General features: G+C 43.7%; 1 pseudogene; it reads left to right on the top strand.

The window, feature by feature from the left end:
* The first annotated feature begins 18,392 nt into the window (after positions 1-18,392).
* Positions 18,393-21,568, top strand: LOC123826943 (annotated as a pseudogene).
* Positions 21,569-23,893: the final 2,325 nt, after the last annotated feature.

Raw genomic sequence — 23,893 nt, 5'->3', positions numbered from 1 at the left:
GTAAATTAAACAATTCAAAAATTATCCTTACTTTACTAATTAAAAAATTTGGCTTAAACAAGCCTGCTTTAGATAGACTTCTACTTCCCTGGAATGTGTTGCAATGACTTCCTTTCCATGCATAGAGCTTGCCAATACTGACATTAAACTCAACATAAATTCTTAGGAATTTTTATTACCAATATATGCTCCTGAATAGGAGGACAGATAATTTATTTTATAGGTAACTGACTTAAAAACTAATAATACTTAATTCATAATTCCCTTCATGTTAGATGTCACTTGCTAATAGTATTATTTAGCTATGTCTCAAGAACGTGGTAAGAACTATTAATCTGGTAAGATAATTACCTATATAACTATTATTGTTTTATGTATAGCAAAAATGAAGCAAGAATAAATAGGCATATCGTTATTCATAAAGAGGCATAAGCGGGAGTTACAGTGTGACCTGATTGATTTAATCTCTACAATTCTACTTCCAGGTTAGCGAGAGTTAATAAATACCTATTGATCGTATGTCCTAGGAAGTATGCCCAGCACTGGGGATCCAGCAGAGAATGAGACCAGCACAGACCCCAGGCAAAGAAGTGGGAAAAGACGTCCTTGAAGAAGCACCTCGAGGTTAGAGCTGAAGAAATGGGAGAGAGAACAACCAGCCTCTGGAGACCCCAGTGGGAGAGAACAGGGAATGCGGTAGGGAAATCCAACAGGCAGGGGACAAGCCTGGGCCCATGCTGCAGGGCTGCAGCCCACCAGGGCCGATTCATTCGGAGGATAACACGAGGCCACAAAGGGTTCTGAGCGTGGGTGTGGCAGAAGCTGCAGAAGGGCCTCGGGGATATGAGAAACAAATTATTATGAATGAAAAGACCCCGAGAGTCTAGCTTTTTTCAAACCTATCTAAAAATCTGAGTTTGAGGTGATTTTTTTAATTTCTATTTTTTTAATCCTCACCAGAGAACATGTTTATTGATTTGAGAGAAAGAGAGAAACATGGATGTGAGAGAGAAATATTGATCGTACATACCCCAACATGGATCCACCCCTCAACACAAGTACAAGCCCTAACTAGGAATGGAACCTGCAACCTTTTGGTGTATAGAATGACACTCCAACCAACTGAGACACCTGGTCAGGGCTGAGGAGATTTTTTAAATTAAAAAGAAAGACATCACCTTCTCAAAACCACATGAAGCAAGCCCAGTCTGCTGGAGGTTGGTTTTCATATTCAATGCTACTACATCTCTCTGAGGTTTACATGAGGTAAAATGGGTTAACGGGGGAGGGGGGTGACTGTTTTATTGTTAAATATTTCCCATATACCAAAAAGCATAAAGAAACAACAAATACCCTCATGCCATCAGCAAGATTTAGCCAAGGTGAAAGTCTTAAAATATTTTGTTTTTGTTTTTAAGAAATATTAATAAAATGTTACAGACAAAAACTGATCCCCTTGGTATAGTTCACCCCAGAGGTAACCATTATTCCAAAATTCTTGTATATCCTTCTTCTACATTTTATTATTTTTATTATAAATGTGCACATCTATATATAATATATAGTTTTGTATGTTGTTGAACTTCACGTAAATGGCTTCTTACTGTATGTACAATTCTACAGCTTGCTTTTTTTCCACCCAATGTGTTTTTGAGATACAGTTGTACTGATACATATAGTTCTAGTTCATTTATTTTACTGCTGCATACATATTGCATGGTCATAGCACAATGCATTTATCAGTTCTCTGATGGGTACATATTTAGGCATTCTTTTTCTTGTGATCACAAACAATACTGTACTGAACATCCTTGCATTTATCTATCTCTTGATGCACATGTGTGAGAGCTTCCCTAAGGGACAACATTTATGGAAGATGTTTTAACATATTAGAGGAAAGTAGTCGAGTAAATTGAACTAATATTCTGTTAGTAACAATAACAATGACAGTGATATGTTTGGATATTTCAAAGCACCACTTACAGGACCTATATTCAAAAATGCATGAAATCACTTACATTGAATCAAAGAATAGGCATGTGGAGGTCAAGTTTTCAATTCGGTAGCTGAAGCTCTGTAGGGTCAGATCTAAGCTGAAAATGTGGTTTTAAAAGCTGAGTGTTTCTAAATTTTAAGGTGTATGCCAAGTTGACCTAAATAACAAGGAAAATAGGGAATAGATGTCCTGATAGAAAAAAAAATCTTGACAGGCTCAGGTTAGGATCTCACTTTTCCAAACCCCTGAGGTTTATTTAACATGAAGATTGTACCGAATAAGCTACAGACCAATGAGTTTTTCAAAGTCTGATTTTTTTTTCTTAATTTTTTCTTTCCAAAATCTAACAATTTAGGGCCAGGCTGGAGTCAGGATTTCCATTCACATCCTACTGCTGCTTTTTTCCATCATCACTCATCAACGAGACTTGAACAGCCACTTTGTCAGAACTTGTCCTTAGACTAACTGAACTGAGAATGAAAAGTTCTTCTAAATTGAACAGCAGTCCCATGCAGGTGAATGGCAAGGCTTCGGTGGAAAGAAAATAAGTACAGATCCACTCTCTCTCATGTTGGCAAAGGGTAAAAGTCTTAGATCTTGTCTCCTGCCTATAAAGTGCAGAGCAACACTTTCCGACAGCCTGAAGAGGCCCTGCAAATCCAATCCTCAATACCGCCTGTCACTCAGACACACCACCAGCATGTCCTTGGAATCAAAGGAACATTTATGTTTTTTGTATGTAATGAACTTGGAGACCATTTAATTTAAACCCCTTGTTTTGTGGAAATGAGAGCCCAGTGATACTAAACATTTTGTCCAAGCTCATACAGTAAACTACTGGCACACAAAAATTCCAAATTCTCCATTTCAGGTTCTTTGTTCTGCATTGTGCAGCTTGTATACAAGGCTAACACATCATGAAAATCACAAATATTCACTCACTTAAAATTGTCATTCATTAGAAGTTGCCAAAATTCTTCAGCAACAGTACTGTTAGATCATCATTAGAAAGTTCCTGTGGAAGATATTTTTTATACTTTTTAATACATTTTATTTTTGTTATACTTTATTGATTATGCTGTTACAGTTGTCCCAATTCATCTCCCATACACTCAGCACCCACCACTCCCTCAGAGTAACCCCACACCATTGTTCATGTCCATGGGTCATGAATATAAGTTCTTTGGCTGCTCCATTTCCTATTCGGTACTTTACATTCCCATGGCTATTCTGTAAATACCTGTTTGTACTTCTTAATCCCCTCACCATTCACCCATTCCTCAACACAGCCCTCCCATCTGGCAAAAATCAAAAGCCTCTCTGTATCTATGATTCTGTCTCTGTTCTTCTGGTTTGCTTAGTTTGTTTTTTAGACTCAATTGTTAATAGATATATATTTATTGCCATTTATTGTTCATAGTTTTGATATTTTTCTTAAACAAGTCCCTTTAATATTTCATATAATAATGGTTTGGTGATGATGAACTCCTTTAGTTTTTTGTCTGGGAAGCTCTTTATCTGCCCTTGGATTCTAAATGATAGCTTTGCTGGTTAGAGCAATGTTGGCTGTAGGTCCCTGCTTTTCATGACTTTGAATATGCCTTGCCAATCCCTTCTAGCCTACAAAGTTTCTTTTGAGAAATCAGTGACAGTTGTATGAGACCTCCCCTGTAGATAACTAACTGCTTTTCTCTTGCTGCAATTAAGATTATCTCTTTATCTTCCATCTTTGGCATTTTAATGATGATGTGTCTTGGAGTGCACCTCTTTGTATCCATCTTGTTTGGGACTCTCTGTGTTTACTGGACTTGCATGTCCATTTCCTTCACCAAATTAGGAGTTTTCTTTCATTATTCTTTGAAATAGATTTCCAGTTTCTTGCTTTTTCTCTCCTCCTTTTGGCACCCCCATGATGCAAATGTTAGAACACTTGAAATTGTTACAGAGGCTGCTTACACTATCCTCATTTTGGGGGGGGGGGTCTTTTTCCTGTTGTTCTGAATGGTTGTTTTTGCTTCCTTGTGTTCCAAAGCATTGATATGATTCTTGGCTTCATCCACTCTACTGTTGTTTCCCTGTAAATAGTTCTTTATTTTGATTAGTATATCCTTCATTTCTGACTGGATCTTTTTTTATGCTATTGAGGTCCTCACTAATTTCCTTGAGCCTCCTTATAACCAGTGTTTTGAACTCTGTATCTGATAGATCGCTTATCTCCATTTTCTGGAGTTTATCTCTTTTTCTGGAGTTGTGATCTGTTCTTTCATTTGGGCCACGTGTCTTTGTCTCCTCATTTTGGGAGCATCCCTGTGTTTGTTTCCATGTAGTAAGTAGAGAGCCTCTGTGACTCCCTGTTTTGGTAGTGTGGCCTAATGTAGTAGGTGTCTTGTGGGGTCCAGTGGCACAATCTAAAACCCAAGCTGGGTACTTGAGGTGTGTCTTTCTTGTGGGCTGAGTATACTCTCCTCTTGTAGTTGAGCCTTGGTTGCTGTTTGCAGGTCAATGGGAGGGATTTATCTAGGCCAGTCAGTCAGCTTCAAGGACTGGCTGTGACCATTGACCACCAACCTCCACTTTCCATGGTGGATCAGCTGTACAGGGACAGGGTGGTGATGCTCCAATATAGTTTGCAGCTGTGTCCACTAGGTGGTGCAGGCAAAGGTCAGCCCTTACCTATGTTCTGCTTGGGACCACCCAGCATGACCTATAAAGCAATCTAAAATGGCTGCTATTTACGCTGCGCTTGGAGATTCTTAGGCAAAGCCAAGCTGTGAATATAGGTTGGTTGCTGCTAGTGTCATGCCTGGGGCCACTTAGCAAGAAGTACAGGGGCTGAGGGCTTACTGAGGCCAGCAGTTGCTTGTTCAATAAGATTTAGGACGTTGTGAAACACGAGCCAAGAAAAGCCATTCATATGGAAAAGTCATGGTTAAGAGCTGGGATGGGCCCATAAGTTGGGTGGGATGGAGTCTCAGGGGATCTCCAGGGCAGGGTCAACAATGTTAGCCAGGTTGATGGAGTCTCAGGTATAGCACCTACCTGCCAGCTCTGTTTCTCTGTGGGTGGCGAGCTCAGAAAAGGGACAATGGACTTTGCCTACCTTTCTGTCTGAGAAAAAGCTGTCCTTCAGCTTCCCCCTTGATGCTAGATACTTCAGTTCCTCCCCATATGCCACTAGTGCCTTTTAAGCTGCTACCCTGGTACTGGAGCTCAAAGGGAATGAGTCTGAGTAAATCTGTATGTAGGTTCTTTAAGGTGAACTGCTTGGGATTCCAGAGGTTTCCTCCACCAACTCAATTCCAGCTGGTTTTTGCAGCCAGAAGTTATAGGACTTATCTTTCTGGCACTGGAACCCTGGGCCTGAGGACATGGCATGGGGCTAGGACTCCTCACTCCCTAGATATCCCTATCAAATTTTTACCCACCACACAGGGATGTGGGGCCAGCCCATTCCACATCTCTGACCTTCCTACCAGTCTGGATGGATGTGGTTTCTTTAATTCCATAGTTGTCAGACTTCCATTCAACCCGATTTCTGATAGTTCTGAGTGATGGTTATTCTACACTTAGCTGTAATTTTGATGCAGTTGTATGAGGAGGTGAGTCATGTTTACCTATGCTGCCACCTTGACTGGAAGTCCTCTATAATTTTCAATCATTTGTTCTGCCTCCCTGGATTAAATAGTCCCATTGATGTCAGGCTTGACTATGTGACTAGCTTTGGCAAGTCATGAGAGTAGAAGAGAATCACGCTATTCCTAAGCAAAAACTTTAAAAAGTATGGCATATTTTATCCATCTCTCTTTTTCTCCCCCTCAGCTATGAGACAAGCATGTCCTAAACAGGGACCATTCCTTCAGCCTGGATCTAGGATGAAGAAGAGACATAGAGAAGAGCTTAACCTCACTCATATTGACATACTGTGAATGAGAAGAAACCTTTGCTATTTTAAGCCATTAAGATTTTAGGGGTTTGTTTCTTGTTATTGCAGCATAACCTAGTAAAACCTGACTGATGCAATCACCAACAAATAGCAAAGACAACACAAATGCTTGTTCAGGCATTATAAAACAACTCATAAAATTATAAGTAGAGACCAACCTAATATGTTACTTCTGTAGATGAAGATGAGCCATAATTCACTTTTTCCTTTATTTATTGACTTCCACATTGCGCAGAATTTCCTTTCCAAGAGCAGTGTGAAAAGCTGGTTGTGGGATCACTAATAGGCACTTTTCACTCTCCTCCTCAAGAACACACATCTCATATCAAAGGAACAGAGACTGTGAGCATGAAAATGAAATGTCCTATCTCATCACCAATGGTTCCTAGAAAGGAAACTGAAGAGTAGGGACCATAGAGAAATCCAAAACACCAAGAGCCAATACCCCATAGGCTGAAGGCTCAAGCCACTTGTCTCTATCCATCCATAACCTAGTTACCCAACAACCAGTGTGTCAGAGGCCAGCAATCATCTGTACGAATTCAGCAATGAAGTCCATCCTGAGCATGACACTTATCTCCAATCCCTCATTCAGCTACAATCTGTTGAGTGCCTGTTGTGTGCAAGACACTGTTAGCCCCGAGGATATTAAAAAATAAATAAATAAAATGAAACAGATAAGGTCCCTGGGCTCAATTAATTTATACTTTAGCGGGAGGCAGACAAAACAGAAAAATAATTATAAAAAAAAACACAAGGATTTCGTGAAAAACAAGGAAAGGAAATAAGCTGCTACAGTAAGGAATTGCAGTATACATTGTTTTAGACAGTAAAAACCCCTCACAGAACATGGCATTTTAGCTAAGATCTGAAGGATAAAATGAATTCAGCCATGCAGAGAAAGAGCTGGAGAAAATGCTTCAAGTAATGGTGGGGGTTGTGGCGGGGGATCTCTGAGACTCTGGGGCATGAATGAGCACACCATGTTCAGGGAACAAACAGGCTTTTAGGGAAATGGACTTGACATTTGAGTCCTAGGACCAAACTCAGCATCCGTATAACCCAGACTAAATGAGAGTCAAGGAGTGGACTGTAGGGAAACATCTTTCTTGAATGCTTCAAAGCTAAAGACAGACATATTTTTCAGCACACCTGAAATATCATAGTTCCCCCCTTTTCCACGATTTCACTTTCTACAGTTTCAGCTACCCATGGTCAACCAAGATCCAAGAATATTGCGTGGAAAATTCCAGAAATAAACATTTTATCAGTTTGCAATTGCACACCATTCTGAGTAGTGTGATGAAATCTTGCATTGTCTGCCCTGACCAGTGTGGCTCAGTTGGCTGGGCATTGTCCCACAAGGCAAAAGTTTACCGGTTCGATTCCCAGTCAGGGCACATGCCTAGATTGTGGGTTTGGTCCCTAGTTGAGGTGTGCAGGAGAGGCCCCCTCTCTTTCTCCCTCCCTTCCCCTCTCTCTAAAAATATATAAATAAATCTTTTTTTAATCTTACGCTGTTCCACTCCAACCCATCCAAAATATAAATCAACATTTTGTCCAGCATATCCTCACTGTAAACAATACACACCCACTGGTCACTTACTAGCCATTGTAGTTATTAGACTGACTGTCGCAATATTGCAGTACTTGTGTTGAAGTGACCCTTCTCACCAGAAGGGCAATACTAGCCTAATGTTGTGTCACAAGGCCTACGGCCCAGGGGTATCCAACCTTTTGGCATCTCTGCACCACACTGGAAGAAGAATTGTCTTGGGCCACACATTAAATACATTGTGACACATAATCACAAAAAAAATCTCATAATGTTTTAAGTAAATGTATGATTTTGTGTTGGGCCACATTCATAGACATCCTGGGCTACCTGAGGCCTGTGGGCTGTAGGTTGGACACCCCTGGCTATGCCATTCACTTCACCTCATGTCAGCCCATAGGCATTACATCATCTCACATCATCACAAGAACAAGATGAATTCAGTACAAGATGTTTTGAAAGAGAGAGCAAGACCACATTCACATTACTTTTATTACAGTATATTGTTATAATTGTTCTAGTTTATTATTAGCCATTATTGTTAATCTTTCACTGTGCCAATTTATAATTTAACTTTATCATAGGAAAAAATATAGTATATATAGGGTTCAGTACTCACCATGGTTTTAGGCATCCACTGAGTCTTCAAATGTATCCCCACCGGTAAGGGGGCACTACTGTACTGACTCTCCTCCCAAGAGGATGTGGCTTTGCTGATGCTAAATTTGGTTCAAACCTAGGAGATCTAAGTGCACAGTCTTGATATAAGTCCTATGCGTAAAAGTCTTGGTGTACAGCAAAAATATGGTTTTTTGCTTTGAACAAGAAGGACCCTATTCTATTCCCATGTGGGCATCACATTGGGGAGCTAGCAACGAGGCAAAAGCCCTCACAGGACACACTGCATCTGTTGTCATCCTCTGTGGCCACCCTTTTCCTGAGAAGTTTCTGGGCCTTGACTATACCAATCAGGACACGGGTGTGCATGTGTGTTTGTGTGTTTTCTCCTCTTGTCAGCCTATAACCTACCTGACACCAAAGGCAAGGAGGGTGGCTGCAGCCCATGACTGAGGGACAGAACAGATGAGATGAGGTTGAATTGTGAGGCAGGGACAACACCATGCAGGACCTTGTAGTCATGGGAAGACATTTGAGGTTTATCCTGAAGAATATTGGGAAGGCAGTGGAAAGTCAGAAAGTCTTTAGAAGGGCATGTGGCTGGTTCATGCTTCATATGTATCACCCTGGCTGCTATGATTACAGTAGAAGGAGGTGTGGAGACTAATGAGGGGTACAGTTGAAGTGGGCAAGGCAAGAGATTACAGTCACAAAGACCAGGCTGGTAGCAGCAAGTAGGCAGAAGTGGATGGTCTGACAGATATTTGATAGGACTTAGTGATAAACTATGTGGGAGAAGAAAAAGAGAAAAACAGAGAATGGTTTCCAAAATTTTTGTTTGAGAGGCAGGATACATAACAGTGCCATTTACTGAAATGATAAAGAATGTTGAGCAAAGAGACAGATTTGGTGGAAAACAGAAGAAATTAGAAGTCCACTCTTGGCCACATTAGATTGGTGACATCTTTAAAATATCCAGGTTGTGCTACATGGGCAGCTGGATACACAAGTCTAGAGTTCAGGGCATTGAACAGGGCTGTGGATATGGTCTAGGGAGTTATCAAGACATGAATGGTATGAAGAAAACAAGCTTCACAATCTGTTAGAAATTATTCTTCTAGAATCAATAACCAGAAAACCAAAACAAAGGAACTTATGGTTTCTAATTAGAAATTGGGTTTATTAATTTATGTAGAAATAGAGTTATAAAACAAAGTTAGTGAGGTCACTAACAGTGCTGGTCAGTACATGACAGTTTAGGAGAAATCCATGTCCTACCCAGACATATTCCACTATATACAATTTCTTATATCAGACATATAGTGAGTAAATGCAATTCCCCACAACAAATATGTAAACAAGTTTTGCAGTGACCATAGCCTCAAGGTTACAGATTATATCCCGCACATCATTACAGTAAAACTCTGTAATAAAGGGGGAAATATCCCAAGAGATTTCTTTATGTTTCCAGCAAACAAACCAGCCAGAAATTCAATTTCACAAGGAGAAAAGCAAGTATATATAGATCTAACCTTAACAGGACTTTTAACTCACCTGGCTAATATACTTCATTCTTTGCGCCTAGATGGTAACAACTTGTAAATATGCTTCAACTTTGTCCCTCATCTCTGAAGCAAAGGATAAGGAGTAGCGCAGTGCTTTGCATCCTCATACACACTTGTGTCAACAATCTTCTTCCCTCTCAAGATTTCTTATTAAATACAATTTCTCATTCAATTCCATGGCCTACAATGTCAACTACCATGTCGGCTAAGGTTAACTCAAAGTGCCTCGAGCTATGTTCATCGTCTCCTTTCACTGCAGACTGGATAAATTCACCTTGAGAGGAAGTGCAGACCCTGAAGGGAAGATGTGGAGCTGGGCCCCGAGGAACCCCAATGTTAGAGAGCAAGTTGAGAAGGGGAATACAGTGAAGGAGAATGAAAAGAGTGACATAGGATGCACACTGGGAAAACGTGGTGTCAGGGAAGTTGTTATGGGCATTTGTTGTTTCTGCTGCCCAGTATTCAGTCCCTTTCTTGTGGTAATAGGACCTCAAATATGCTTTAGGAGAACCACCCTTTCCTCACTCAAATACAGTGGTCCCTGACCTTTTGGGCACCAGGGATTGGTTTCACAGAAGACAATTTTTCCACAGACCAGGGAGTGGGGCATGGGGGTGGGGAGGAGTGGCTTTATAGCCTGCCACCAGGTGCAGCTTAATGGTCACTTGCCACTCACTGATGGGGCTTTAATACGAGTCTACCAGCAATTGATTTATTATGTCCTTGTGCAGTCCAACCTCTCTGCTAATGACAATCTTTATCTGCAGCCACTCCCCAGCACTGGCATCACCGCCTCAGCTCCACCTCAGCTCACCGGGCATTAGATTCTCACGAGGAGCATGCAACCTAGATCCCTCACATGAGCATGAGTTCACCAGTAGGGTCTGCGCTCCTGTGAGAATCTAATGCCACCGCTGATCTGACAGAAGTCAGAGCTTAGGTGGTAATTTGAGAGATGGTGGGCAACTGTAAATACAGGTGAACTTCACTTACTCCCCGTCCTGCTGTGCAGTCCAGCCTCATTCCTAACAGGCCACAGACTGGTATTGGTCTGTGGCCTAGGGGTTGGGGATTCCTGCTCTACTAGCAAGGAAGTTGGGTGAAGCTAATTTTCCCTTAGGTCCTAGGGGTGGACAATTTAATGAAGGCCTAGGCTGATCAATGCATTCCACCCCCCTGGCCACAGTGGCTGGTTCAGGGATCAGCACCAAGTTTAAGACAAAACAATAGGACCAATTGGTGCTAATCCCAGGACTTCCTGGCTTAGGTATATTTTTTGCTGGATTTTCACATAATTAAATGGAAGACTGGAGTTTATAGCAGCCTCTCCACTATGAGGAGAGATTATGTGAGAATGGAAGAAATGGAACCAAGAAATCCATATAGAGAAAGCAGTCTTAGTAGCATTATCGGAGCTCCTGCATCAGATCATACCGAAAGCCAGCCTCACCAAGAGAGTGGTTATACAAGCCAATAAATTAATCGTTTAGCTTGGCCACCTTTGGCATGGGCTTCTCTCACCAGGAGTGAAGTTCTAACTGATAGAGAAAGCAAGAGAAGGGACTGCTTCAAGGAGTGCTCAACTTTGGCATCTCAATATTGGAGGGATAAATTGTGTCCAAGTTTCCACAAAACTTAGCAGCGTAGAGGCCATCGGGAATCTCGAGAAGAGTCAGCTCAGTGCCCAGGTGGGTTGGACACCAGGTTCAAGTGGTCATGTAGACCATCCTCCATGCATATGTATTATTAGTCATGGCTTCAAATTGGTAAAATGGAGCAGAAGAATCAGAGAATCAGGAGATCTGGACCCCAGATAAAGCTCAGCCACTAACCAGCTGGGTGATTATGGACAAGTTGCTCTATTAACCTCCTGAGGTTTAACAGTTTCCTCACCTATCAAGTAATTACCCCTGCTTTACACCCAGGGGCCCTTTAGCTTAAAAATTCTCAATATTTTCTTATTTTCAGTAAAGCTATTCTGCTCTGAAACTTAATAGAAGAAGAAGTTATCCATTAGCATTCTCTCCTATGCTGCTAAATTAAATTCTCCTTGGCTTGATTTTCATTTCATTTCATAGAACCAGTTCACTGAAGGCCCCATCACTGTTACGGTTGACTTGTGCAGAGCACTGGGGTATGTCCCACAGCCCTGACATTCCAGACTGAGTCTCTTCTGTGTGATCACCCATACTGACATTGTCCCCACATATGCTCTCTGTTTTGGGGTCTCTATTCCACTTCAACTCATTGTTGCTCTCACCATTTATCACAGACACAAGATAGGGGCTTCATAGTTTGTGTCCAGGAGAGTTTCACAGGCCTTTTGATCATCTAAAAGACAAAGATGTTTGCTGATTAGCTTTTGTTTTTAGCAGTCTTTCCTGGAATTTGACTAGGTACTACTCTTTACCACATACCATGGGCCAGTCCAGTTGCAAACTACACTTTGGCCATGAGGTAAAGCATGCACAGAAGGTCAATGGCTGTTACTGTGTACCCTCTTATTTATCTCAGCCAGGAGCAGGACAGGAGAGGTTAATTTTTCAACAGGATAACATACCGTATATATCAGCACCAACAACGGGCTTTTATTTCCCTGAGTCAGCTTTAAAAATAATGTTGACTTTTATGGTCAATGCATTATAGATCACCATATTTATGTCAGAACACATTGGCATGAAAATAAATCAATGAAAATATTAACACATGAGCCTTGTGTTTAAATGAAACTCCTTGAAACTCCACACCTTCCCCTCCTATTTCATCGTAGTGCTCTCTGGGACCTCATCTCTGACGTGTTTTACTGGACATGACGTCAGGGCCTCTTTCATTCTCTATAACTACTCTTCTAATGTGTCTTGCTTGTAATGAGGTTCAAAAATATCCACTTGGTTTCTTTTGCCATAAACATACATAAGTGCATTCCATCATTAATAGGACCATCAATTCAAATGTATGGTTTATGCATGAACAAAACATCTCAGAGTGACAGCTCTGACTGGTATACAATAACAAATGAAACTCGCTTGTGGCAGACACCAGTTTCAATTATTATATTTGCTACCCACAATTGTTTTAGAGTCCTGAGAAGTTTCTATTGTAAGTACATGCTTTAGAAAGCAAGCTCATAACTTAAACATTAATGAAAAATGGACTTTAGTGAAAAAGAAAATTCACACTGTTAAGTGTGTCTTCTCTTTCTAATGCTCTTCTGTACTCATGGAGCACACCAACCTCCAGCGGCTCAAGCCCCCTTCTGAGGGGAACTGTCTTTCTCAAAGCCCCTGCAGAAAGAGGAACTCTCAGTGTTCATTTGTATTGCGTGACCCTACTCCCAACTCTGTGATCCCATCACAGCAGCCCCAGGCCATAAGGAAGGGCCACCCAGCCAGCCTATATGTGAGGGGCCCACAGCATGTGAGAGGTCTGTCTGTTGCAGTCCTACCCAAACAGGAATGATGGTGAATACCTCAGCCAATTAGAGTCTCCTGGGAAAATTTCTACAACTCTGTTCAGAGTTAGGCATCTGCAGCAGTGGAAGCCAAAGGATGCCCAAAGGGAAAGCTGAGCCAGGAGATGCAAGGGAGAATCAGAAACTGAATGGAGAATCAGTGAAATAGAGAAATAATAGGCAGAAGGTTGAAGGCATTGGTTGGTAGAAGCAAAAAAAAAAAAAATGTCCCTAGGGGTAGTCCTTAACCCTTCCCTACCCCCATATTTAATGAATCACCAAGTCACATTCACTTGCTTCTTAAATATCCATTGAATCCACCCATTTCTCTGTGTTGCCATCCTCACCATGCAAGTCAAAGCCACCATCATGTCCTCCCAGTCTGGAGCAAATGCCTCCTAACCCATCAAGTGCACTCTGATCGCCACTCACCAAACAGCATCTCATCTAGTCGTGTTTGCCTGTTTCTCACACAGACACATGCACAAACATTAAACCCTTTAGCAGCACGAAATCAGTTGGATCTAAGTGGGGAAGGCTTTCACGTACTAATACAGAAGACTATTTTTATGACTTCAAGGTAGAGAAATATTCTTAACCCAGATATAAAGCACAAACCATAAAGGAAAATTTATCATTTCAACTATGTTAAAATTAAGAACTTTCATCCCTTTAAATAAAATTATGTATGTCATTAAGCCAGGGAAAGCCACAGAGTAGGGAAAAAACCTTTGCAACATGAATAACTGAGAAGACTTTTATCCAAAATATGAAAGAACTAAAAAATCAATAACAAAAAGACAACTCAATAGGGAAAAAATGAACAAATAGAAACTAAAAGAATCACTTCACACAAAAGGATCCGGTTCCAGATACAGCAGGGGCTCCTCCCCTCCCCCCAGGCAGAAGCAACACAAAAGTGTCTGGGGAGGGAGGGAAAACACCTCCTAGGGCAAAAAAAGAAAAGGGGGGAGTCACGTGAGAAAATGCACTCTCTTCAGTGTGTTGCCTCTTTCTGATGCTCTCCTGTATGCATAGACCATGCCACGCACCCACCAGGGCCCTGGCCAGTGGGAAATGGGCTGGTGAAGAAAGGTCTCCTTCTTCCTTGCTCTGAGAGGACTTTCCTGAGATGCACTGCTTCGTGTTCTCAGAAGACAATCCTTTGGGACAGAGCACTTGGTTGCCTTTTGTGGGCTAATTCAGTACCACACTTCCAAGTCCCGTGTCACTCCTTCCTTGTTCGACAGGTCACTCCCTTGGTTCCACACTACTGCTCTGCTCTGGGTAACTGAGGTGAGGACAACTTCATTCTCCTCCTCCCCCCACTGTTGAGTGCCCAGGGCCAGTGTGGATTCTTCCCACACCACCACCCCCATCTTAGCAACACCCTAGCAACAGAAAGGGCTATGCTGGACAGTGCATGCATCCGTGTGTTAGCACTGCAAACGGCATTCTCTGGGCAGACTGTGCAGGGAACTTGCTGCCTGAGGGTAAGAGTGGATCAAGGAGGAGGGGTCTCAAGACACAAGCCCTCTACTCTCAAAATGCCTGGAGCAACCTGTCTCTAGGCCTAGCGCCCCAGACTCTGCTACTGATATCTTCTCTGGTTCCAAATCAAACCAGCTTTCTATATTTCTTCACACAGCACGCAGCTGTGATGCCTTTAAAGGTCCACCTTTGATGCTAAATGAAAGGAACACGGACAAGTTTCATGAAGATCCCCTTCCAGGGTCGTGAACCCAGAGACAATGATGGGCTTCTACAACCACAAGACTGTACAGCGGCAGTCATTTTACTGCATCATTAATTTAAAATTCTGATTTCAGAGTCAGTTTGGGAGGATCACACATATGTACAGATGGAGTAAAAGATTACCTTTTTTTCCACACCGAGTTTTGCAGACGGAGAAATGTCCGTTGCAGCGCCACCACCTTCTCTGCTGTGACAATGCAGTGTCAGAGCAAACTTTCCCAACCACTCCCCGTGTTTACAGCAGTTTGAAGCTGCCAATGATGTCAGATCCTTGTCAACAGAAGACAAAAATGTACAAGCTGCTGTCTAAATTAATTATTGAAATTAAGTACTCAACTGTCTCTAGACAGTCTTCTAAATCATTTAAAGGATCCAATTTGCTTTTCTTGTGAAAAAGTAAAGCCCCCAGAGATCCAGGTATACAGCAGGCACAAGCCCACACTATAAATTTATAACAAATTCATTAAAAAGCTATGTTAGTGCCTTTTATCTTATGACTCAAGGTATAGTTGAAATGTGTGTAAAGGGTCACTATATAGATCTCACTCTTGACAGTTCTTTAAAAGGTCCTGTTCATTCTGTTATATCTCTCCTTACCATTGTCTTCAGATCATGCCTTTTGACCCAGGGTTCTGTCTTCCATAACGAAAGCACTGCACCTGTGACTTCAGGGGTGGCCTACTCTTCTTCCCATGTCTTCTTTCTTTGTTGTATAATTGGAGGGAGGGACTAGGTGGGTAAATTTTAAAAAACAAACAAAGAAGAAATTCCCTGGAAACCTGGGGATTTGCTGAGTCACTACTTTGTAAAAGTAGCCCAGATCACAGCAGATAGGACTTTCCCAGATCACAGCAGACGGGAACTCCCACAGACCCTCTCTGAACCTCGGTTTGCTCAGCTGTGAAACGGGGGAATCCTGCCATGCCCCCCTCTCAGGGTCCTCGGGAAAATCAGTCACAGTGGCAGATTGCTTTCGCTGACTGGAATGCCATTTCATTGTGTTAACAGAACAGTAACTGTAGACAAGAGACCCATCAGAGGTGGTTTGGCTGGTAGAATTTTCTCTATGTTCTCAATGAATTAAATTGCCTCCACAGCTGCTATTCCTGGACTTGGGCCCTTTCCCCATTCCTGCTTTCGCTTGCTGGAGAAAACTGAACTGTCCGTCGGTCTTCAACGCCACCCAGTGGTCTGTTGGTCACATAACACCGAGTTATCTAGCGATTTGGAAAACAGGAAAAATAATTCAAAATAATTCAGACTACTTAAATCCACTACCTGATTAAATGTACTTGGGGCCCCCATTTAAAAAAACTTGTTGAAAAATAAAATTATTAAGTTGTGATGTGAATAATAAATACCTAATTTATCTTTGTAAATTAAGAAATGTACACATGAATCAACATTTTCAGAATAATTTCTAAAAACAATCTTTTCTTGTCCAAAAGCATTTATGAGACTCCATTAAATAGCTTAATTGTTTAAGAAAAGTCTCCAAATTCAGGTAAAATACTTAACATTAAAATAAATTCATACAGTTAAACACAATTATGATACTATAGTGGCATTTTAAAATGACAGTAAAAATGCCCACTCCTTGATCCCCAAATTTTTGATCCAATCACTCCTCTACAATTCAAAGGCAGTAACATTTTATTGTCACTCAAATTTATTCATAACTTTTCCCTGTTCTGCACTCTGGAAATACGTATCATGAATACTCTGTTAAAGAGAGAACAGTTCTTTCACCTTAGCTGTGTCATTTCTCGGGCTGGTGATAACAACTTCCAACCATTAAAATGATACAGACCTCCCTGTCCCCTCTGGAAGGTGTCCACTACGGTATTCAGAGGTCACTGCTGCTCCCGGGATGATTTGCCAGAAATAGGCCCAAGCTCTTGGAGATGCACGGTGGGAAGAACTCTGGGTTCAAGGTCAGAAGCCATGGTGCCTATTTAAACTACAGAGTTGGTCTAGATTCTCACTTCATTTTTTTCTCAAGGCCCATCTCCCCACTGAGCCCATTTAAAAGAAACAAATTCCACCCTGGCCTGGTGGTGCGGTTGGTTGAGTGCTGTCCCGTGCACCAAAAGATTGCAGGTTTGATCCTTGGTCAGGGCACATACCTACGTGGTGTGTTCAATCCCAGGTCAGGGTAGTTTGGGGTGTGTACAGGAGGCAATTGATTGATGTTTCTCTCTCTCTTTCTCCCTCCCTTCCTTTCTCTGAAATCAATAAGCATGTCCTCAGGTGAGGATTTTAAAAAAAATTCTAACTCTAAATTTTGTCAGTCTTTTTTAAAGCTCTTGAAGAAGCAATGACAAAGAGGGGGAAAGATACCCACTTTCTAAAAGCATATCCATCTCTTCTTAGAATCCCAACCATCATGGCACCCGTCACCCAAACTTGCTTCTAAACCTCCAGCTCCCCTCTCTTTCACCCTGGGTATTTTCCTTTATTCTATGAATAGCTATATGGCCCTTCAATAGCCCTCCTGCACCCCAATGAATGCCTCTAGAAAAGCAGGGGGGAAGTCTGGGGGTGATGGAGGCTAGAGAAGAGCAGCTCCAAGGAGGAGGTGGTGGATGACATTGCCACAGCTTTTGGCAAGTGAATTAACCCTTTACAGCCTGAGTTTTTCTCCCTCCTCTTTTCTCCCTAATAACAGCCTCAGTGACACACTAGTCTGGACACTATACTTCTCTTATCCTTATGCCCTAAATGCTGTAACGATGGTCATCCTCTCACTTGAAAAGCTGTCTCTCCACACTAGGCAGGCCTGGAAGTGTGCGGGAGGTGTCTTAGTCTGCAAGCTGCTGTAACCAAATGCCACAGGCTGGGCAGCTCGACCAATGTATATGACCTCTCACAGTTCTGGAGATGCGGAAGCCCAAGATCAAGAACTGTAGGGAGTAGTTCCTGGTGAGAATACTTCCTGGCTTGCAGGTCACCTTCTCACTGTGTCTTCACATGAGAGCGAGTGAGAGGGAGAAAGAGGGAGCCAGTGCTCTCTGCTTTCCTATATTATAAAGGTACTAATTCTATTGGATTAGGGCCCCATTCATATGACTCCATTTAACCTTAGTTACTTCATTACTCCAAATGCACACTGGGGGTTCAACCTCTGTATTTGTAGGGGACACAGTTCAGACCACAGCAGAAGGTAACAGCCAGGAAGAAAAGGGACCTTATCCTGCTTTGGGGTAGCAAAGCCATACTTGACCTCCCATCCTGACATAAACCAAAGAGCTCTGGTTTCCTGGGCAACATAGTCTCCAAGGCAAGAGGAAGAGGGTGGGGTGAGCACTGAAATGTGTTGGGGTTCTCCCTTGTGGCAGGCCTGTGGTGCCTGAGGCTCTCTCTTCACTGATTCTCAGAGCAACCTCACCAGAGACTGCCCCGTTCTGCTGGCTGAGAGAGAAGTGATCTTCAGACTGTCCCAGCGGTCCTGACAGAGCAGATCTGAGTGCCTTTCACCATCGCAGCATGCCATGAGGAGTGGACGCACGATGCCCAGGAGGGGTGAGCCCCTGGGACTAGAGGGCACAGTGAGCCCTACAGGGGTGTCTTCAGGGGTGTCTTCTCTGATCCTCACCAGTGAGACTGGGTAATAATGCGCTGTCTGCAAGGTTGTTCTGAAAATTAAATAAGATCACGGGTGTGAGCCTGCTGGCCGAGCCAGGGCTCAGCGAGGCTGGTTCCCTCCTCGGCTTCCCTCTGAGAGCCCACACTGAGCTGGGAGGCAGCTTCGCTGGCAATAACTAAGCATCTGCCAGCCTCCAACATGAAAGATTACAGGGAACAAATTGAATGAAAACTACAGTCCTTTTACTTACCCAGCCAAAAAGCCTTGCTCTCCCAGTCGGGTGGATTTTAAAGCCAGCCAGTGAGGTGTCAAGCCCCTTGGCAGGCTACAGGACAGCAGCCACTGTCCCCACAACCTCAGGACACCAGTCCCAGCCTTCAAAGCTTCAGGCTTCAGCTCCAGCACTGGCCTCACCACCCACACAGCCTCAGGGACACCCTCCACACCTCCAAGGTCCAATCAGTCCTGTCGCTCTCTGCCTCAACAGTGTCTCCAATGTCAGTTCCTCCTCTCCGTCCATCCCACATGGCCTCACCGGGGGCCCTAAGCATCTCTCACCTGCACACACAGCTACAGCCCCTCTTCTAGTCTGACTGCTCCAGGCCCAGTTCCGTGCCGCTGCTGGTTATCTTCCTCAAACACAGCCTCATTCCATCCTGCTTAGGGATATCTGCCCTCAAGGTAGCATCCTTGACTTTCATCGTCACGCTGGCTCTCCTGCCATCCCAGGACACGCTGAGCCCTTCCCCTCCAGCTCCTTGCATGCCTGCCCTGCCAGGAATGCCCCTCACCCTCTCTGTCCCAAAGGCTCCTCTTCGTTCTCCCAAGCAGTTCCATTGGCACCTGGTCTAGGAAGCCTTCCCCCCACCCACTCAGGGAACTACCACATCCTGCTGGTTTTCACAGCATTCTGACCATTTTCCACATCGTATTACCATTAGCTGTATCCACTTCTGTCTTCCTGGCCAGACTGAGAACCTAGAGAGCAAGTTCTGTGTTCTGTCCCTCTTGGCCTGACTCAGTAGATGCTCAATAAATGTTTGACTGACTGATGTCTCTGTTCCTATTGTTGTGAATAAAGTCTTGTATGTTGTAACATCAATCAACATTCAATGTATCTGAAAATTACCTATCGGATTTTTCTCTCTCGCCCTGTATTAACTCATCTTTCTGAATATTAAGCCCTAGAAATAAACTTCTTTCCATCTTTGTAGGCGCCATGCTGATTGGCTGACTGACCCACTAACTTCCAATGTGACAAAACCTGCACGCGGGCTCCACACACAGCTCCCTCAGGCACACGGGTCTGCCTGCTGGATCCGCTCTCTCAGCAGGGATGGGCGTGAGGTGCAAGCTGCACCTGGCTTCTCGGCTCAGATTTGTTTTCCTGGCTGTTTGGGGTGCTGCAGTGGTTAATAAGCAAATCAGCTCCAGTATTCAAAATGCAGTTAATAAATCCTGAAAGAGATACAAATCAAAATCCTCTAGCAGAGACTGTAGGCAAAACCTGTGCTTTCCCTAATCCTCCCTAACCCCTAAGGATCACTTTGTTTTCCGCCATGGTAAGTGGGGTTCAGGACCAGATTGGGGGCAGTGTCACCGGCCCCTGAGAGTGAGGGGCTGGTGTATCTCTCCTTAGAGATTTCCTGACCCTATGCAAAGGATTCTAGCCAGAGGAGGAGTCATAGCCCTGGAGGCTGCATGTGCCGTTTAAATGACAGCAGTACCTACCTGCCTCCATGTGGACTTGAGCTTCCTAACACAACCCAGCCTGGAGGGAGGGAAAGCAAGACAGCGTAGGGCCAGCCCTTCGGACTGGTAAGTCTACAAGCCCTCTTGTTGAAGACTGCTTTGCCTTTGAGTTGAATTGTTTTACTCCTGGAGCTGGTCCCTCTCAAACAAGGACTGTGACCAGACTTTGAGAGAGTGTTGAGCCATACACATCACACAGAGCTGAATGCCAGATCCAGGCAGAGGCTACCACGCAAGGAGGTCATGCTCCTCTGAGGTCCGTTTTGTTTCCTCCCAGGGGAAGCAGAAGCAGGAGCAGCTGTCCTCCCAGAGGGAGCTTCCCAGGAGATGAAGAAGCTGGACACTAATGCCTCAGAGGAACAAGGCTTCTGCCGTCTCTCGGAGGACTACAAGCAGATCTACCTCCCCCTGACCTACAGCATCATCTTCGTGCTAGGGCTGCCCCTGAATGGCACAGTCTTGTGGCTCTCCTGGCACCAAAGCAAGCGCTGGAACTGTGCCACCATCTATCTGGTGAACCTGATGGTGGCCGATCTGCTTTATGTGCTGACACTGCCCTTCCTCATCGTCGCCTATGCCCTGGAGGACAGGTGGCCCTTTGGGGACGTGCTCTGCAGGCTGGTGCGCTTCCTGTTCTACACCAACCTCTACGGCAGCATCCTGCTGCTGACCTGCATCTCTGTCCACCGCTTCCTGGGCGTGTGCCACCCCCTGACCTCACTGCCCTACCGGACCCGCCGGCACGCCCTGCTGGGCACAGCTGCCACCTGGGCCCTGGTGGTCTTGCAGGTGCTGCCCACACTGGTCTTCTCCCACACAGACTACATCGATGGCCAGGTGGTCTGCTACGATATGACCGATCCGGAGAATTTTGGTGAGTTTTTTGTCTACGGTATGGTTCAGACGTTTTTTGGCTTTGTCCTTCCCTCCTTGGTTATCCTGGTGTGCTACTCACTGATGGTGAGGAGCCTGACCAGACCAGAGGAGACCCTTGAGAGGACGGGCAGTGCGGCCCGGGCCAAGTCCATCCGGACCATCCTGCTGGTGTGCGGCCTCTTCACCCTCTGCTTTGTGCCCTTCCACGTCACACGCTCCTTCTACCTCCTCCTGCACTTCCGGCTGTCCCAGGACTGCTGGCTCCTGACGGCGGCCAGTGTGGCCTACAAGATATGGAGGCCGCTGGTGAGCATGAACAGCTGCCTCAACCCAGTCCTGTATTTCCTGTCAGTTGGGAACAACAGGGTCAGGCTCTTCCAGAAACTGATGCATAACAAGATAGGTGAGCACCCAGCTGGGGCCAAGGGAGAGAGACCCAAGGGTGGGCAGATCTGGGTACTGCCGAGATAAAATTTGGGGAAGAGGAGCTTCCTGACAGTGACAATGACCTGTTTGAACACAGCCATATCGCCTAGGGGTGTCCTGCTGGGAAGAACTTTATACTGATGTTAAGAGATTTTAAAAGAAGAGTATGGGGTCACCAACACAAAGGAAAACCTTATTTTAATGAGAGCTGACATTTATCTCTTGTCATTCAGGTCTCTCAGCTTAAATGTCACCTCCTCAGAAGTCACTCCAGCCCACCAGAGCTAATGTTGAACTCTCTACCCATAATTCAGTCATTCTATTTCCCTACTGTCTTGTTAACACTTATTAGTACCTGGACTTAGAGTTTATTGACTTGTGATTTGTCTCTGCCCTCTAGACTACAGGCTCCTGCAGGACAGGGACCTCATCTGTCTGACTGCTGTACCTCTAATGCCAGTCTCCACAGCAGGGCCCAAAACAGAGTGAGTGCATGATAGAATGGGGCTGAGTGAGTTAAGGAATAAATGGATGGGAGAGTGAATTCCTATGTAATTACTATTGATTACTAGGTAAGAGCACTTTCCATGGAGGAACTCATTTACTACAACAGTCCTTGGAGGTGGGAGCTATTGTTAGCCCCATTTACAAATAAGGGAACCAAAGCACAGAGCTTTAAGTACCTTGTCCAAGATCACCCACCGAGCTGCAGAATGCCCAGATCGTAGTGCTGAATGGAAGCTCTACCCGGGAGCCGGCCTCTGAAGCTCATGCTCCTTAGACTGAAGCCGATGGCCCCATCCAAAGGCTGATCAAGAGCCAGCCAAGTTCTGCTTGACAGGATCAGCTCCTTGTTTCAGGTCAGCTCACATTTTTACATAATTGCTGCTATCCGCAGACCACTGGGTATACAGTCTGAGCTCTTTTGCTGCGCTTGTTAACCAGTGTTCCAGGCAAGGTTAGAAAAAGCTCTGAAAGGTAAAGTGGAGATACAGGGTAAAGTAACTCCGTGAAGGATGGTTTTTATCTGACCACGTCTCAGTTTATGACAAAAAAGTTCGCCACTGTCTTAAATCATGTTCATTCTCTTAAAAAAAAATTAAGATCCAAGGTGATAAAAAAAACCTTAAAAAAGCCTCTCATATTAAAACAATAATGATCTCCAAAGAGTTCTCAGAGCCAAAAATACATGACTTAAGAATTCATTATAATCTCTCTGTGAAGAGGTGGATAAACCTTTTTCATAAAATATAAAGTGTAACTCCTCATTACTACCCCACTCTAATTAAAGAAAATGTCTGAGTAAACCATACATATGTCTAAATTATAAAATTTTATTCTAAAAGTACAGCTTATCACTTTCAAGGGCACACAATAATTAGAGCTAGACTAAGTGTTGCCCTGCAGAATCCCTTAGATAATTAGTTTAATGAATAAGCAAGGATGTTTTCTAATTAGCAGGTCAGCTGTTCCCGCATAAGTATGTACGAGTGTTTCTACGGCAGCTGAGAGCTTAAAACTGTTTGCTTTTCTGAACATTCTCTTAGCTATCCTGCTTATCTTATTAGTTAATGTATCTTTCTTTGCAAAACATACAGGGAAGATTCTGCCAACCTAGAGTCCAATTATTTATTGGTCCTTGTCAATTAGCAAAGTTTCACATCACGGGAGAACTGGTACACCAGGCTCCCCCCAAAGAGCTTTAAGCCATCCCACATCTCACTTAGCCATGACCTCTGTTGCCCACCAGCCTGCCGCCCCTGGAGTTGGGAAGAAAATGAACCTAGAGTCCTCAGGATGCATCACCTTTATCTAAAAAGCAAGAGCTTTAGCCCCCAGCCAGTTTTCCAGCCTTTAGTCTCTGTTAACCTATGCTTGCCATTGATCCTCTGATCCATATAATGCTAATTTTGCTTCAGTGGAGTCTTTGACCTTCTTAACAGCAAAGCATCTACAGGCATCCATTTCTAACTTATTTCTGGATAGTTGGGATCAAAAACTTTTAACTTAGTTGTCATTGTATCCTAGTTTTCAGGGACAGTTATCTCAAGACACAAGAAACAAATCAGACCACTCCCTTTGGGGAAAGGGCTCCTTTGTGGGAGGAGCTTATGTCCAACATAAGTCAAGAAAATACATTTGGTTCTCCTGTGATTTTCAGAAACCCATCTACAGAAGGGGACAAGGAAACTAGAAGAAACAAAAGTTCTCCCTGAATCTACCCATGCAATGCCCACCACCGTGGTAAAAGCTGGAATCCCCAAATGTGTTTAACCCCCTGGGTCCTCCCATGAGATCTTGCATGATCTGCTTGGTGGTTTGGCAGGTTAAAATAAAATCAAAAGTCAGTGATTATCATGCTCAAAATAC

This window comes from Phyllostomus hastatus, unplaced genomic scaffold (assembly GCF_019186645.2).
Source record: "Phyllostomus hastatus isolate PE091 unplaced genomic scaffold, TTU_PhHast_1.1 phas_contig_86, whole genome shotgun sequence".
Taxonomy (NCBI): Eukaryota; Metazoa; Chordata; class Mammalia; order Chiroptera; family Phyllostomidae; genus Phyllostomus; species Phyllostomus hastatus.
Note: the sequence above shows the minus strand (reverse complement) of the source record. Positions and strands in the feature narration are given on the sequence as shown.